This window comes from Oncorhynchus gorbuscha, linkage group LG21 (assembly GCF_021184085.1).
Source record: "Oncorhynchus gorbuscha isolate QuinsamMale2020 ecotype Even-year linkage group LG21, OgorEven_v1.0, whole genome shotgun sequence".
Taxonomy (NCBI): Eukaryota; Metazoa; Chordata; class Actinopteri; order Salmoniformes; family Salmonidae; genus Oncorhynchus; species Oncorhynchus gorbuscha.
The window spans coordinates 50,991,270-51,009,040 of NC_060193.1; the positions used below are offsets into that span (position 1 = coordinate 50,991,270).

Consider the following 17,771-nt stretch of genomic DNA (forward strand, 5'->3'; position numbering starts at 1 on the left):
GTGTACACCAAAAACCTCACCCCCTCCTCCCTCTCTGTTTCTCTCTCTCTCTCTCTCTCTCTCTCCCTTGCACCCAATGATCTGAAAGAAGGGGGGCTGTGACCATTCCTGGCTCCACTACAGATTTTATTTGCTACATTGGCCAAGGAGAAAATGTGTTATATAAATTTATGAGTATGGGCCAATATGACACGTTACTTGTTATGCCCGAGCTGTATTGGAATAAACAGAAACAGCTTGGGTTTTGAACAACATTGATTTATGAGTGAATTCGATCACGGTCCTATCAGTAGTGAAATTCAGTCGGCGTGTGGAAAGCCATTGTTTCCAAGAGAGGTACTGTAATGTTTAGGGTGGAACCCAAGAGAAAATAAGAAGCTCCCAGCAAACAATCAACAACACAAGCATCATGTTCCCGGCAAAGTCTTTGAGTGTAGCCATTTCAATGATAGAAACAACAGATCCCATTGTTGATGCTGTAAGCCAGAGAGGGGAAAATGCTGATGGACCTAAAGATGGACTATGGTAGGCCTGTTGTACTGAGTTATGGTAATGCTGTGTATCCCCATCGATTCACATTAGCATTCATTCTCCAATGTTCTTCTATCAGATAATGAAGTCAAAAACAAACTTACAAGTCATATCACATTGCTTTGTACCTTGCGAATTTGTATCATTCATTAGAGCAATTCATGTGTAAAGTGTATCAAACAAACAAATACATTTTCACCTCAACCTCTGAAAGCCGAGGAGTCCAGAGACGACTTTACTTTATCCCGGCTGATCGATTAGGATCTCGAAGCTGATCTCCATGCAAATGCGCCTCAATCAATCCGTCCGCTCGGTCAATCGATACAACAGCTTTGTTTGACATTGGCGGTGTGATTTTATAATTACACGACCAGAGAATAATTCCAGCAGAAATGGGAAACGGATCACTGGCGTTATCTGGATGGAAGGATGGAAGAAAGACAGTAGGGTTAAAAAAAACAAAAGAAACAGAGTGAAGGCTGGTCTGGTGTGAGTGGAGATGGCTCCAGAGAAGGGGGAGGAGAGGGGAGTGAGCGTGATGTGACAGCCCAGCGTGGGCAGGGGACAGACGGGTACAGCTCTGGAAGTCACCCCCCCCCCCCCAGCCCCCATCTCCCCCGCCTCCTCTTCTCCCCCACTGACGGACAGATGCAGAACTGACAATGACCTCCCTCACCTACCTCTCACTCTGTATGTTGACACTGGCCACTGGGGTGGGTGGGTGGAGAGAGAGAGAGAGAGAGAGAGAGAGAGAGAGAGAGAGAGAGAGAGAGAGAGAACACAGCATGTATTTTTCAAACTGCTATAAAGTCCAACTGGCCACAGTGCTAGACCAGTACCTGTTCACTTCCAGTAGGAACGTCACTCAATCCTGACTCCACCCCATACTTTTGGCATCCACTTCTCCCAAACAAGTCACTCCGAAACTCATTCTGATTAGAGTGGTGGTGAAAGTCACTGACAAAGACAGTGATTGGAGTGAGAGGGAGGTTGAGAGAGAGAGAAGATTCACCCTACCTGAGGATTCCAAATCAAATGCCACAGCTTAAATGCCACAGCAGAGGCTCTTCTACTCTGTTCCCATTCTATCATTCTCTCTCTCTCTCTCTCTCTTTCTATCTCTCTCTCTCTGCTGCTCAGTGCTCTTTGATTGGGGGAGATATGACAGAGGAGTGGGAGAGAGATGATAGAGTAGTGGGGGAGAGATGATAGAGCTGCTTAGCCCCGGATAACTGGTGGTTTGGTCTTACTCCGGCAACACTCTAATTAATCGCCAGTGAGGGATATGGGGAAGGGGAGGGGGAGAGGCTGGAGGAGAGGCAGGACTTGGGAGGAGGGTTTCGTGCCTCACGGTCCCCTGGAAAACTGTTTCCCACGTGGCCACACCTGCGGTCAGAAAGCAACGGGCTACATCGCGTGGCCATGTTTCCACGGTTGCAGCAGTTGTGGCCTGCAGGGAGCTCTGCTTGGCTCGTGGCCCGGAAAAGGCATGGACACATGCACATGGACTCAACACAGACACACACACACACACACGCACATAGACACACACACTTGATACACACATACAGCCTTGTCTCTGTACACCTTTCATCTGGGGTGAGATTTGGAGAGGCTTCGCTCCGCAAAAGCTTCTTAATTCTCCCTTAATTCACGAGCGCCCCAGATTCACTGAGCTGGGAATAACCTGAGAATGATAATGAAGAGGCCTCAGAGAGGGGGAGAGGTGAAAGATAGAAGAGAGAGAGAGAGAGAGAGAGAGAGAGAGAGAGAGAGAGAGAGAGAGAGAGAGAGAGAGAGAGAGAGAGAGAGAGAGAGGGAGAGAGAGAGAGAGAGAGAGAGAGAGAGAGAGAGAGAGAGAGAGAGAGGGATAGGGTCCCCATGCCTTTGACTGTGCTCGGAATGAATTGAGGGCTTTTCTGGGAGTCTTTCAAGGGAAGACGTATCTTATTAGTGGTGATTACTAGTCATGCCGTATCCTCTGCCAAGGGTTTACCTGGGTTCACCATTTCACTGACACGTTGAGAAGGAAGGGTTCAGCCATGGCTTGATTAAGTGATAGAAAATGGACTATACAGCTTCAAATGGACAATACAGCTTCAAACTGGCTATACAGCTTCAAACTGGCTATACAGCTTCAAACGGACTATACAGCTTCAAACGGACAATACAGCTTCAAACTGACAATACAGCTTCAAACTGACAATACAGCTTCAAACTGGCTATACAGATTCAAACGGACTATACGGCTTCAAACTGACAATACAGCTTCAAACTGACAATACAGCTTCAAACTGGCTATACAGCTTCAAACTGACAATACAGCTTCAAACTGGCTATACAGCTTCAAACTGACAATACAGCTTCAAACTGACAATACAGCTTCAAACGGACAATACAGCTTCAAACTGACAATACAGCTTCAAACGGACAATACAGCTTCAAACGGACAATACAGCTTCAAATGGACAATACAGCTTCAAACTGGCTATACAGCTTCAAACTGGCTATACAGCTTCAAACTGGCTATACAGCTTCAAACGGACAATACAGCTTCAAACTGACAATACAGCTTCAAACTGGCTATACAGCTTCAAATGGACTATACAGCTTCAAACGGGGCTATACAGCTTCAAACTGGCTATACAGATTCAAACGGACTATGCGGCTTCAAACGGGCTATACAGCTTCAAACGGACTATACAGCTTCAAGTAGTGAGTGTAGTTACAAACAAGCTATGCTAAAGAAGTCAAATGTCTTACCTGTGATTAAATGTTTCACACACACTGCTACGTGTAGCCTAGGGTAGGCCTGAAGCCACAGGGCACTTCTCGCAAGCTCTATTTCCGTATGTGGGGGGCATTGCGAATCGTAGGTCGGGATTTTTGACCTGGTTACATGTATATTGAACAACACAGCAGCTTTTTGGCATGTTTTGTTATTTTCTGTATCACAAAAAATCGACGATGAAGTTGCCTCTTTTACACTGGGAAAGAATGCTTGTTTTCCCCAATTTGTGGGCATCATTATTATTATGTGAATATCGACTCAGACTATAGTAATAACGCTTGAAAGAAGAACAAGAACAAGATTGTTCTTGTTCTTCTTTCAAGCGTTATTACTATAGTCTGAGTCGATATTCACATAATAATAATAATCCGGTGGAATATCATAACATACAATCTCATCAGGTGTTTCCAAATAATAATCCATTAATGGATTATTATAGAAACCACCGGATGTCACGCCGACTCATTGTTGGCAAAAAGCCAAAATGCAACTGAAAACTGTTTTTGTGGTTTATTTGGATACTATAAAATACTGTTAATTTCCATGTTTTTTAAAATTTGATTTAGCTATCATGCCCAATTTGAAGACTTTAGCTCGAACTTCCCTGACCTGAGAGTGTCGCAGCTGACTTGGCCCATTTAAGATAACATGCTAGAAATAAATGAAATCATGTTGGTTTAGACACAGAATAAATAGCTAGCTTGTTAGTAAAGTGGTAGTATAAAGTTATCATTTACAATCAACAATGTAGTTATGAGTAGAAGGGTCAGATTTAGAGTTTGTCTACAAGTAGCCGTACACTGGAGCTAACGAGTAACGTTCATAAAAGAGGTTCACACTTGTTACTTGATCAGTGGTAGGCCTATTATCTGGCCAAAATGACATGAAATTGATCAAAATATATGAACAGTATTGCAGTCATTTCAGCAGTTCAGAATTATTTTGATTTTAGAAAGCAAAGCAATCGACATCCTATCCTAAACTTGTCATTGGTTAGCTATGTCGTTTTGAGCCTCATCCCATTTCTTGTAAGCCGCCTAGACCTGGCCACTCGCCTTCACTCCCCTCAAAGATGAACAAGCATTGGCTAGGTGTAGATGGCTTGTCTACCAATACGATTACACTAGTCCACTGCTTTTAATCTTCGAGGGGCTGTGAATGAGTGCACAGGTGAGAAAGGGTGCATGCACACTTATGCTGTCTCCCTGTTTTCTAGTTAGACATCAATCACCGTTGACTTCTCAGGTAAATAGCCATGTTGCTTGTTGTATGATTTTGCTAGTTAGTTGTCATTACTTTGAGCAAAGTTGCCACTATGCTCTGAATTACTGGTAATGAAGGATTATTTTACGAGTGGTCCCAACGATTGTCTGTCACCTCAGATCATGGATGGAGAGATGAGAGAGCATCTTCAACGAGGAGCAAGCAAGGTATTTTTACGGCCAGGCATCACACTCTAATAGCAGGGATTGGAACGTAAATTATTTTCAAATCCTTTTGTTCTTTATTTTTTTCTTCATTTTTGTTCCACTTTTCCGACCAGCAAAATAAAGTTCTGAACTGGTTAGAATCCAACAAAAAGTACAGGTTTATAGCATTCCTTTCTGTTCCCTTTTTAACCTGTGAACTCAACAGGTGTTTACATTTAGCTCATTAAATGACCTCACCAATCAGTGTGGATAGAGCAGGCAAGCTAGTTGTTTACATGCGTGATGGACAGACAAGTGTAACCTATGGCGCAAGATGTGGAGGAAGCTTGAAGCGCTGGAGATTTTGTTATGACATGCATTATGTGAATTAGGTCCACAGAATTATACCTAGGAGGAGAAGCTTCTATGGGGGAACTTTGAATGTCCTTTGAGCTAGCTAGCCAACAATCTTGAGCTAACTAGCTAACAAGCTTGTGTGTGCAGAGCGGCACCGGAACATTTTTGTAGTTAATACATCCGACATGAGACATGATAACTAGGCCTAAAGTATCCTTAACTAGCATTAGAAAAGTTTATCAATTTCTTCTCTAGCTAATAAAAAAATCTCTCTATTTTCTGAATCACGATTGTAACGTCAGTATAGTAGCCTATGCTTTGGAGGGGGGAGGGGCAGTGGTGGAAAAAGTTCCCAACCATCATACTTGAGTAAAAGTAAAGATACCTTAATAGAAAATGACTCAAGTAAAAGTCACCCAGTAAAATTCTACTTGAGTAAAAGTATAAAAGTATTTGGTTTAAAATATGCTTAAGTATCAGAAAATGTATAATCATTTAAAATTCATTATATTAAGCAAACCAGATGGCACAATTTTATTTTTATTTTTGGAAAGCCACGGGCACACTCCAACATTAAGACTTAATTTATAAACAAAGCGTGTGTGTTTAGTGAGTCCGCCAGATCAGAGGCCGTATGGATGACAAGGAATGTTTGGTTGATAAGTGTGGGAATTTGACTATATTCCTGTCCTGCTAAGCATTCAAAATATAACAAGTACATTTGGGTGTCAAGGAAAATGTATGGAGTAAAAAGTACAATATTTTCTTAAGGAATGTAGTGAAGTAAAAGTAGTCAAAAATATAAATAGCAGGTAGCAGGTAGCCAAAACACAGACAGGCGACATGCAAAGATTTCCAGCTTGTTGGCAGACACTGGAATAGGTTTCTGAGTGGCAGAGTGAGGGCTTTGCATAGGCGCTTTGTTACGTCTTGTTGTGCCTGGAATGTAAAATAGTGTTATTAACCGGTTCTCATGCTTTAAAAATAACGCTTCTGTTCCGGAACAGTATGGATCACTTTCACTCCATGTTCTGTTTCTGTTCCTTAAAAAAACCCATAATTTTATGGTTTTCGGGAAACTGTTCCCTGAACCGGTTTCAACCCCTTCTCTTAAGGATTTCACTACCTGCATCTTCTTTGTATTGTTCGATGTACGCTATAGCCAGTGTTGTTGGAGTGACAGTACTATTGAAGACAAGTTTGAAGACAAGCTACTATAGCTAACGTTAGCTTTAATGTTTCACCGACTATTTCACCAGCCATGGTATTTTTCATCCCTGTATCCCACAAAACACGTTAGGTAGCTAATAAGTTCATGTTAATTAATTGAGAGATAGGGAGACAGAGATAAGAGAGTAGTTTGAAGAGGAAGAGAGACCCTTCTTTGCGTGTGTGTACAGTATGTGTGTGTATAAAAAAAAATTGGGTCTCCATGACTATTGACTTCAAATAAAAAAGACTGATAAAGTACTGAAACATGTTTATTTCCCTCTGGGTAAGATGATGAAGGGACGCTCATGGATCTGGCGGCCAGCGCTGGATCCAACGTGGTCGTCACCATGGAGCATTCAGGTAAGGTAAATAAGATGACCTAGTAGTTTGTGTTTTTATTTTCTATTTCACCTTTATTTAACCAGGTAGGCAAGTTGAGAACAAGTTCTCATTTACAATTGCGACCTGGCCAAGATAAAGCAAAGCAGTTCGACAGATACGACACAGAGTTACACATGGAGTAAAACAAACATACAGTCAATAATACAGTATAAACAAGTCTATATACAATGTGAGCAAATGAGGTGAGAAGGGAGGTAAAGGAAAAAAAGGCCATGGTGGCAAAGTAAATACAATATAGCAAGTAAAACACTTGAATGGTAGTTTTGCAATGGAAGAATGTGCAAAGTAGAAATAAAAATAATGGGGTGCAAAGGAGCTAAATAAATATATAAATTAAATACAGTTGGGAAAGAGGTAGTTGTTTGGGCTAAATTATAGGTGGGCTATGTACAGGTGCAGAAATCTGTAAGATGCTCTGACAGTTGGTGCTTAAAGCTAGTGAGGGAGATAAGTGTTTCCAGTTTCAGAGATTTTTGTAGTTCGTTCCAGTCATTGGCAGCAGAGAACTGGAAGGAGAGGTGTTTGTGTGTCTTAGAGGTCTCTTTTTGCATGCTAGTCAGAGAGAGAGAGAGATAATAATCATGACTCTCAATATGAATGATTATTATCAATATGAATTAAATCCTTCTTGCCCACTGCCATCCGGCCTTCAACAACACCAGGTCTCAGTCAACACACGACACTACACAGTCACTTTGTTGGCTTTTGCACACTAGTGCTGTACTATTTTGCTTACTTCTTGTAGTGTTGTGAGTATTGCATTGTTTTTACTTTGCCTTTATGACAAACTAATCTCATCTCTCAGCAAATGAGATTGTCCCTCCTGGCCATTGAGACGTTGGCAACTCATTCTAATACACGTTCCTGACAGCTGAATTGAAATGATTATCATAATTTTTGTCATCTTTCATGCCATCCAGTGTTGTAGATAGTCAAATCAATCAGATCTTTCTATAATATTTTTATTTTTAAGGATTTCTTGTTGATGATTCATAATCAGACTAAAATTGACATAATTTCAGCTCCAATTCAAATATTTGTATCTATTATTGTACAGTATAATAATGTGTTCTAGTAATGATTATTACATGCAAACAATACCAGCAGTTGCTACTTTCAAAATGATAAATCTAGTGACAATCTCTTTTGAAACAAGCTGAGTGTTGGTGTTTTTCTCTCATGCCTCAGCGGAATTAGAAAAAATCTTTGAATGCTGTTTCGTCAGTTTTAACTTTTTGGCTGCAGTCAACTTTAAAATCTCAGAACTCGGGTTCTGATAAAGATATCTCAGTTAGCAAAAATCGAAAAGTCCAAATCTGACGAAGTGAAGGTTTTTCCCTCGGCCGGCTACACATATTTATTTTGCCAATTCAACGTTCAAACAAATCATGTAAAGTACTATAATACTGTAGCCTACACTGTATCTGTCAACGTTGGTATGAAGAGTTACGGGAGACAGGCACAGGAATGCGTAATAGTGTTTTTTTAAATTATACCCCGAATTACGACGTGTCGTGTAAGGGCACGGGGACGGAGACCAAACACACACATTTACACAAAACACAGGGTTGAAACCCAAACAAAAGAGCAAAGAACAACGGGCCAGTTGTAGCTGCTGACGTTACGTCGTCTGATGGACCCATTGTGGCGACGTCGGACGACACAGACGCAGCTGCTGAAGTTGCGGCGACGCTGGACGGACCAGTCGAAGCGTCGTCGGACGGGTCATTCCCGCTGTCTCCCTCAATGGTCAATTCTTCTGCCACGTTGGTAACAATGATTCGGGAGACAGGCACAGGAAAGCGTAACAGTTATTTAAAATTTCACCCAAATTACGGTGTGCCGTGTTAAGGCACTGGGACAAAGACTAAACACGTTACAAAAACACAGGGTTGAAACCCAAACAAAAGAGCGAGGAATACCTCAAATAAATAACACTAGCGCACAATGATTAACACATGGGACGAGACCCATAATCATCTGCGCAATCCACAAGGGCACGAAATCCCAAAACACACAGCACAGGTACTCACCTGCACCAACGGACATTGTAACAATAATCGACAAGACCATGGAAATCAAAGGGCACATATATACAAACACTAATCAGTTGGAATAGGGGACAGGTGTGTGTGGTGAAAGTTCCGGAGGGATCCGTGGCAGTATCCTTATAGAGCATGCAGCTCAGCCTAGAAGAGTCTACTGTACACCAGCCTCTCTTAGTCTGCCGCTGGAGCGTCTTGACAGGCACCCAACATATAAAACAGCATTTCATCCTGTGGAGAACAACTCACCGGAAGCACTCAAAATAAAATAAGAGTGGAAGTGGCGCTGGACACTCCGTGACTTATTTACTGGCATTGTATTATGTAGAGAGAAGAAGAGCCGGATATCGCTACAGGCAGCTAGCAAACATAATGGGGCCCCTCTCAATCTTCCCAGCTGCGTCGGTTTTCACAAACACTATCCGATCAAGCACCCGGAGACATCGGCAACTAGACAGATGATTAGTCACTGTTAACAGTAGGGGAAAAAAACACAGTGAGAGAGCGGATATTAATGATTCAATACAGTTGGGTGACAGATGATTCTGTTACTGCGTAGATAAAGTGTCAGTGGCCTTGTATCAATCATAATAGGCTTCTTATTGAGCATCAAGAAACATGTTTAATATCATTAAATCTAGATCTGTATCCCCCCTCCTATTTCTCCCTCCTTCCCTGCATTTCACATCTGGCAGTTATCCATGTGTGTAAGAGAGAGGAGATAGAGAGAGGAGGGGCAGGTTGGGGGGGGGGGGTTCTGGGGTGGGGGAGAGAGAAGGTAGGGGGAATAGAGAGAGAGCAAGAACGAGAGAGAGGAAAGAAAAAACTCCAGGGGCAATCATTCTTGGCAGTGCTCTGGCAGCTTGTGCGTTTTTGTAATTTCAGACTGTTTCACAGTGGCACCTGCAGCAAGGTGCAATAACGCTTTACGGACTGCTGCTGATGTCATCACATTTTGACAAACTTCTCAATCTGAAATGACCTTGGTCTGTTGACACTCGCCGGCCTCTGTCTGCCTCTCCTCTGCTGTTCGTCACTGTCCTTGGAGGGCGTTGAGAGAGACAGCTGCGTGTGTTTGTCTCTATTATACTTCTACTTTTGTCCTATTGAAACAGCACTACTAAGTCTGTTTCCATCTTCTTTACTAGGTTTGTACATTTTGGGCTGGGTCTTGGTAAATGTAACTGGAAGGCTATCAAACTACAGAGACAGACAGGTAGACAGGCAGGCAGACATCAATTTGGATCTCTCCATCACACAGAGGATAAAACAGGGATTCCCATCTCATTCCTCTTCTGCCTATCCCTCCATCCCTCCCTCACTCCCTACTGACCCCCCATTCCCAACCACACACAATTCCAGGGTCTGGTCTGGAATCCTACTGGTTGTAATGAAGTCATTCCATCCACACCTGATTGACATTGACATCCCCTCTCCCCCTTCTTTGTCCATTGCGGTCCTCCATCCACCCACCCCCACTACCCACTGGACTAACACGGGTGAACTCGTGTGGAAAATGTAAGACAAGTGTGTGGTGATAATGTGGACTGTAAATTGTCTTAACTAACATAAAACAACCAGGAAAACTACTAAATGGATGTAACCATTGGTAGTCATACATGGTGTGATTCTGTAGCCGAGAGAGTAGTCACATCGTCTAACCTCTATGATCCAATGGAGGCCCCTCAGAGGAGGAAGGGGTGGACCATCCTCCTCAGTGATATGAATTTATTATTATTATTGTGAAACATTTAAAAAAAGTTATCCTTTTTAGATAAAAACTAAACCAAATATATTCCTATGTCACCAAATAATTGATTGAAATACATGGTTTTGCAATGAAGGTCTACAGTAACTTCAAAAGCACTGTCTGGGGTAGCGCCATGGTGTAGCCTGAGGTCAGCTAGCGTCTGTCCTCCTCTGGCTTCATTGACTTCAATACAAAACCTAGGAGGCTCGTAGGCCTCACACCCTTCCATAGACATACATAGTAATTATGACCACTTCCGGAGGATGCCCTCCAACCAATCAAAGCTTTTGCAGTATAAACTGACATGTTGTCCATCCAATCAGAGAATAAACCTAGTGTGTTGAATTGGGATTGTGTCACAGAGCATTATGGGTATTCTATGTGTTGAGAAATTTGGTGACATTGTTGAATTAAGAATGAAGAATGATAGTTTAGCATTTTGGGGATTTTATTCCATTCAAATTAGTTTTTTTCAAATTACAGGTGATGGAGGAGGTATATTATGAATTGTTTTCTTGGTTTTAGAACTTTATTTTTGTGTCCAGTTAGTGCAATTTATTTAAATTTGCCTTGTTAACTTCACTAGCTAGCTAGTTACCAGCGCGAATGTGTAGTTTTCTCTGCCAGAATGGCCAATGCTGCCGAAAATGTTATGGACGTTTTGTTGAAGAACCCCTTTCATTTTCAGGGGGACATGGAAAAGTTGCAAATTAAATGCAGGGTTCGACCTCTGCCTGAGCTCAGCTTCATGAAGGATGAAAAGTTGAGGGCGTTCAATACCAACTGGTATCAAAAGTATATCTGGTTAACAGGGAACTTTCATCGAAGCTGCATTTATTGCTGACCTTACCTGCTTTTTGGAAAGTCTGAGCCTTGGTCGAAAGGTGGGTACAGTGACCTGAACAACATTGATCGTTCAGCTAAATGGCAAAACAGGAGCAGGGAGCACATAAATGCCCACATCAGATTCAAGATTCTGGGAAAAAGCTGCATCGATTATGACAAAGGTCTGCGTATTCAAACTGCACCACACAACGAGAAAGTAAGAAGAAACAGGGATGTTATCAAGCTGCTTATCAACACCACTGCGTTTTTGGGCATGTAATGATTTACTTTTAGAGGACACGACGAGAGGGAAAGTTCCACCAACAAGGGCAACTACTACAACGAGTTTGCAGAGGTAATTGCACGTTACGATGGACTAACACTTGCTGAACATATGTAACTTTCTGCCTTTTCTGCTTTGTCGAAAACAATTCCGAACGATTTGATAGCTTCCATCGCATCATCCATTACAAGTTAGATTAAAGAGAGCGGTTGACGCAGCGCATTTTTTCTTGTACACTCAAGTAGACTTTCCACTTTCTTCCGCTATTTATTTAGCAAAAATGATAACACATAATCACTCCGAACAGACACAAGCAAAAAGTCATTACATAAATGTTGCAGCAGCCTAGGCTACACCTAAACATGAGAAAGTCTCGTTTTCAACCCAGATATGTTTCAGTCTGATCAACTGTAGGCTACTAATAAGAGCAGATGCATACAGCCTATGCACCCTGTCCATCTGGTCAGGGTAAACTAATTGGTAACGTTATGTATTTATAGTCCATTTGTGTGTCAGTAGAAAATATGTATGTGATCAAATTGAGTTTCTATTCAAAATTGGGCTGGCTTGGCTGCTTATATTTTTAAAATACAAAACGATTAACTGGAATGAATTAATCAACATAATAGTGATGACAGATTTGAGTACATTTTTTTATAAGGCCTACAGTTGCATAGGCCTGCATGATGAAAACATGCATAAAGCAAGCTCAGCCCGGTGAGTTCTATGGTCTATCAGTTGTTATCTATGTGTCTGGGTCGACGAAATCCCACTCCTAATCTTGTCTAAATATAATTTAGATGAACAAATATAAGGTAGCTGCAGTTTGACCGTGTTTTCAGGGCCAGGAATTTTTTTCAAACCATGTGACCTGATTAGGAAAACTGGTCACATCATAGCCCATATAAAACCTTTTTTACAACTGATTAATCACTGTCATACACTGTCATAGAGCTTTCCTAGTTGTATAAGGAAAAACTCCAGGTCTCGGTGGATAAAATTGCCCCATCGCTCTGGGACCTATGGTGCCACCAGTCTGCTTGTAGTTGTCAGTTATCATCAGTTATGTGGATGATCAGGGCTTTATTCAGGAACATTTCTTTGATGTGTCGAGTGAGCGAGATGCGTAGTCCGTGTTTGACTTTATTAAATTTGAGACTTCATAGAGCAAGTTGTCCAAACCTACGATGGCGCAGCTGTAATGGAATGTATCTGACATTTGTATTTACAGCCAAGTCCCTTCCTGTTCCCTGATTTAAGAGGTGATGACTACTCCACTTCACTACCATCGTCAACTTTCTCCTGACATTAACTGAAGCCCCTTCTCATGTGCCCGCTCTTACACTGGCACGCACATTGAATACTTCCCCTCCAAGCACTGTGAGTACCCCTATCAATTTTCTCCCACTACTGTATGTAGAACCAATCACATTATTACACATCAGTGATTTGACTCCTTGCTTGGACTAACTCATTGTTAGCTCTTTTGTCTAACTGTGTAGTGTGTTGTGTTATTGATTTTTTGTCTTCCCAGTCAAATCCTGTCCTGCACTGGTCAAGCCTCATAACTCAACTCATGCCTCATACCTTCATTCAATCACTGCTGTAATCCCTTTCCAACATGATGTAAGTAGCCCCCTCATTCCCCATAATATTGTACCATAAATGACTTTATTAAATGCTTTAGGTTAAAATAATTAGTCTTTGACGATTTTTTAAAACACACTTTGTTGTCTCCGTGCATTCTGCGCCTATACCGTGGGTCTCCCATCATCCTCAATTATTCAAGTCACCAGCCTCCACTGCTATGAACAGAGGTCCTCATAGAAAGTGGCACCAAACTGCCTATGTTGACAGCCAGGTCTCACGTAACACTGTAAATGTGAATTCAGATATTTACAGTTGGAAGTTTACATACACCTTCGGAAGTTTACATACACCTTAGCCAAATACATTTAAACTCAGTTTCACAATTCCTGACATTTAATCCTAGTAAAAATTTGATTTCTTAGTTAGGATCACCACTTTATTTTAAGAATGTGAAATGTCAGAATAATAGAGAGAGAATTATTTTAATTCCGCTTTCATTTCTTTCATCACATTCCCAGTGGGTCAGAAGTTTACATACACTCAATTAGTATTCAGTGTATTTGGTAGCATTGACTTTAAATTGTTTAACTTGGGTCAAACGCTTCGGGTAGCCTGCCACAAGTTTCGCACAATAAGTTGGGTGAATTTTGTCCCATTCCTCCTGACAGAGCTGGTGTAACTTAGTCAGGTTTGTAGGCTTCCTTGCTCGCACTTTTTCAATTCTGCCCACACATTTGCAGGACATTTTCTATAGGATTGAGGTCAGGGATTTGTGATGGCCACTCCAATACCTTGACTTTGTTGTCCTTAATCCATTTTCCCACAACTTTGTGGAAGTATGCTTGGGGTCATTGTCCATATGGAAGACCCATTTGCGACCCAGCTTTAACCAAGCTTTAACTTCCTGACTGATGTCTTGAGATGTTGCTTCAATAGATCCACATAATTTTCCTTTCCTCATGATGCCATCTATTTTGTGAAGTGCACCAGTCCCTCCTGCAGCAAAGCACCCCCACTACATGATGCTGCCACCCTGTGATTCACGGTTGGGATGGTGTTCTTCGGCTTGCAAGCCTCCCACTTTTTCCTCCAAACATAACGATGGTCATTATGGCCAAACAGTTCTATTTTTTGTTTCATCAAACCAGAGGACATTTCTCCAAAATGTTTGTTTTTTTGTCCCCCCATATGCAGTTGCAAACCATAGTCTGGCTTTTTTATGGCAGTTTTGGAGCAGTGGCTTCTTCCTTGCTGAGCGGCCTTTCAGGTTGTGTCGATATAGGACTCGTTTTACTGTGGATATAGATACGTTTGTACCTGTTTCCTCCAGCATCTTCACAATGTCCTTTGCTGTTGTTCTGTGATTGGTTTGCACTTTTCGCACCAAAGAACATTAATCTCTAGGAGACCGAACACGTCTCCTTCCTGAGCGGTATGACGACTGCGTGGTCCCATGGTGTTTATACTTGCATACTATTGTTTGTACAGATGAACGTGGTACCTTCAGGCATTTGGTAATTGCTCCCAAGAATGAACCAGACTTGTGGAGGTCTACAATTTTTTTTCTGAGGTCTTTGCTGATTTCTTTTGATTTTACCATGATGTCAAGCAAAGAAGCACTGAGTTTGAAGGTAGGCCTTGAAATACATCCACAGGTACACCTCCAATTGACTCAAATTATGTCAATTAGCCTATCAGAAGCCAAGACATCATTTTATGACCCACTGGAAGTGTTTGAAAAACGAGTTTTAATGACTCCAACCTAAGTGTATGTAAACTTCCGTCTTCAACTGTACATATAAAATAATATGAAATGCTCTGAGACCAGGTTGATCGGGAAGGATAACGAATGTCCTTTGCTTCAGCTTCAATTCCATGTGCTAGGTTTTTTTTGGTCTTTCTCCCATTTTTTTGGTCTTTCTCCCAACTATTTTACTCCACTGTCTACAGAAAGGAAGGAAGAAACGATGGAAAGACTATTATGAAATGATCTGAACAAAAAGCAGTCAAGCAGTCAGTCTGACAAACACACACACCAGACGATAGATTCGAGGAGAAACCCACCAAAAATCCCTTCAGAACTTCACAGTCTGTCTTTTGTCAGGCTATCTAGCGCTGCTATCACACTATGTGAACACACGCTAATGCCCCACAGTAGGCCTCTGCTGCATATCTGTCTGCCTGTCCATCAGTCACGGCTGAGTCAAACATGACAGCCTCTGCCTGTGTGTCTGAGAGCGTTAAAGCACAGTGTAATCTGACAACACAAAGCAGTAAGAGCTCTAAAATAACTGAAAGCTCTACACTGTACCCATTGTTTTAATAAAGCTCTACTCTGTATCCATTGTTTTAATAAAGCTCTACTCTGTATCCATTGTTTTAATAAAGCTCTACTCTATAACCATTGTTTTAATAAAGCTCTACTCTAGCCATTGTTTCTAATAAAGCTCTACTTTATAGCCATTGTTTTTAATAAAGCTCTACTCTCCTGTGACGACCGACTCAACAGAGTCCCATTTAAGCATTAACGGTGGGAGAAGGGAGATGAAATGAAGACATCAGCATCTGACTCCCCGTCATTGAGGGGGACTGGATGAAACTGATCTCCGCTTGTTTGAGTCATTAGCGAACGTTTGGGGCTCAGTAATAGACGGAGCGCCGCACTGATAAGGGACGTTATACCCGCCATATTGTCTATTAGCTCTATCAACTCTAATCTAAAATGTTTGGGCAGGGATACGGATAGGCTACATCTCCGATGACTTGTGATGATAGTCAATGAAGATACTGTACATCTATGAATAGCAGTGCTATAGTGAAGAGAGAGAACATTTGATCTTGTCTCTATCGGATATGATAAGGCATCATGAATGAAACTGAATAAGTGAATGGTGTATTGGCTTGAGTATAACAAATGGCGGTTATCACTGAGACTGAACTGTCCATGTATTTATCGACAACCTGAAGTAAGTGTCAATTAGGCTTATTCCATAAGTTCCAGACATACAATTTGCATGGCAAAATGCAACGTGTTATCAATATCTCAATGTCAATGTCATGCATTAAAAGATGTCTCTCATTATCATAATCATGTATTATCATAAAAATAATACATTATTAATAATGTATAATTTGCATAGGGAAAGGACTAATAAACCAGAGTTACATATTAAGCATCAGCAAAAAATATCCAGTCTTGACAACCTTAAAGGGATTGTTCACTCAAATGACAAAAAAATGTGCTTTTTGTAATTTGGGTGAACTATCCCTTTAAAAACATGCTAAGATATATATTGTTTTGCGATGTCTCTCTGAAACCTCCAAGCACGCTTGTTTTAAAAGGGCACAAATTAATGTTATGTCTTCTGAGAGCGAGGCAGGGAGGCATCGAGGCTGCCTGAGGAGTGACAGTGTTGGGAAGAGACCAGCTCTAGGAAAACAGACATTGTTGAGGAAACAAAGTCTGTGCACTCTTCAAGATTATACTTAAGAATGTGTCTTACGTTTTGTTCTAAAAACCTACACCCCAAATAATTTGCTTAAAAATATTACCTGTTTGAAAACAGACACACAGATGATAGATTAAGTAGTTGAATGTATTTTCTTAAGAATGCAAAATTCTTATTCTAAAACACTGAAATTGATTAAAATAGGAACTTTGAACCACTAAGGGCCTCTTTCAACAACACTTTGCTTAAAGAAACACGACGCTAATAAAACAAACGCTGATTTAAAAAAATAGTACCTTGTGTTCTTTGCTATCAGTCCCTCTCAACATGAATATTTTTTTTATGCATCTGAGGGAAAACAAGTAGGAGGTCACAAATTCGAACAATACATGTTGATTCCAATTACGGTAAAATGCAATGAACAAGATGCGCTAATGATGAAAAAAGAAGGTGTTTGTGTGCGCTATCAAGAGCCAGTGTGGAATATTTAATATCAGATTTATTTCCATGATGTGTGTTGTGATGAGACTTCAAATTATTATTTTCCACACAGTCTCTGCATCAACACAGCAAAACATTGTGGTTATTTACTTCTCTGTTAGAGCGGTGAAACAATCAGGGCTTGGATTATAGCGACTCCTCATGACTGCACCGATTATTAGATAGTCCCCCACTTCATCGTCAAGGAGTGGTGGGAATAAAACAGACAAAATGCTTGATAAATGGCCAAGGTGTTTTATTTGATTCACCCCCCCCCCACCAAAAGGGAAAAGAAAAACACAATTTTCAATTAATGAAGCTGGAAATTGTGTACGGGGTCCCTCCAGACTCGCAGTAACTATGACTGGAGGGGCCAATCATACTTAGATCTGTGCTGTGATCTACATTTCTTATACAGGACATGCCCACTACGCTCCTCCTTTCCTTTCCTCGCCTCTTCTCTCCATCCTCCTCTCACACCCTCCACACCATCCATGCTGAGGGTTGTCGGTGCAGGGCCGCTATTAGTGCTGGAGAGATAAAACTGCTCCCAATTAGCGCATCACTGACCACGCTGTGGGTTTTCTTCACCCGTTAACGCTGGCTGAGAGAGGGAGGGAGAGAAAGGGAGAAGCGATGGACAGAGA

The 17,771-nt window shown here is 41.4% G+C and overlaps 1 long non-coding RNA gene across 3 annotated transcripts; it reads left to right on the top strand.

The window, feature by feature from the left end:
* Positions 1–4,445: 4,445 nt before the first annotated feature.
* On the top strand, positions 4,446–15,625 carry LOC124008687. 3 transcript variants are annotated; one of them, XR_006834133.1, is made up of 5 exons: positions 4,446–4,567; positions 4,705–4,752; positions 6,589–6,660; positions 12,837–12,985; positions 13,140–13,299. It is a non-coding gene; the product is annotated as an uncharacterized LOC124008687 (long non-coding RNA). The 3 variants fall into 3 exon arrangements; XR_006834134.1 differs by lacking the exons at positions 4,446–4,567; positions 4,705–4,752; positions 6,589–6,660 and adding exons at positions 10,874–11,677; positions 15,146–15,625 and having other exon boundaries at positions 13,140–13,231; XR_006834132.1 differs by lacking the exons at positions 4,446–4,567; positions 4,705–4,752; positions 6,589–6,660 and adding an exon at positions 10,884–11,677.
* Positions 15,626–17,771: the final 2,146 nt, after the last annotated feature.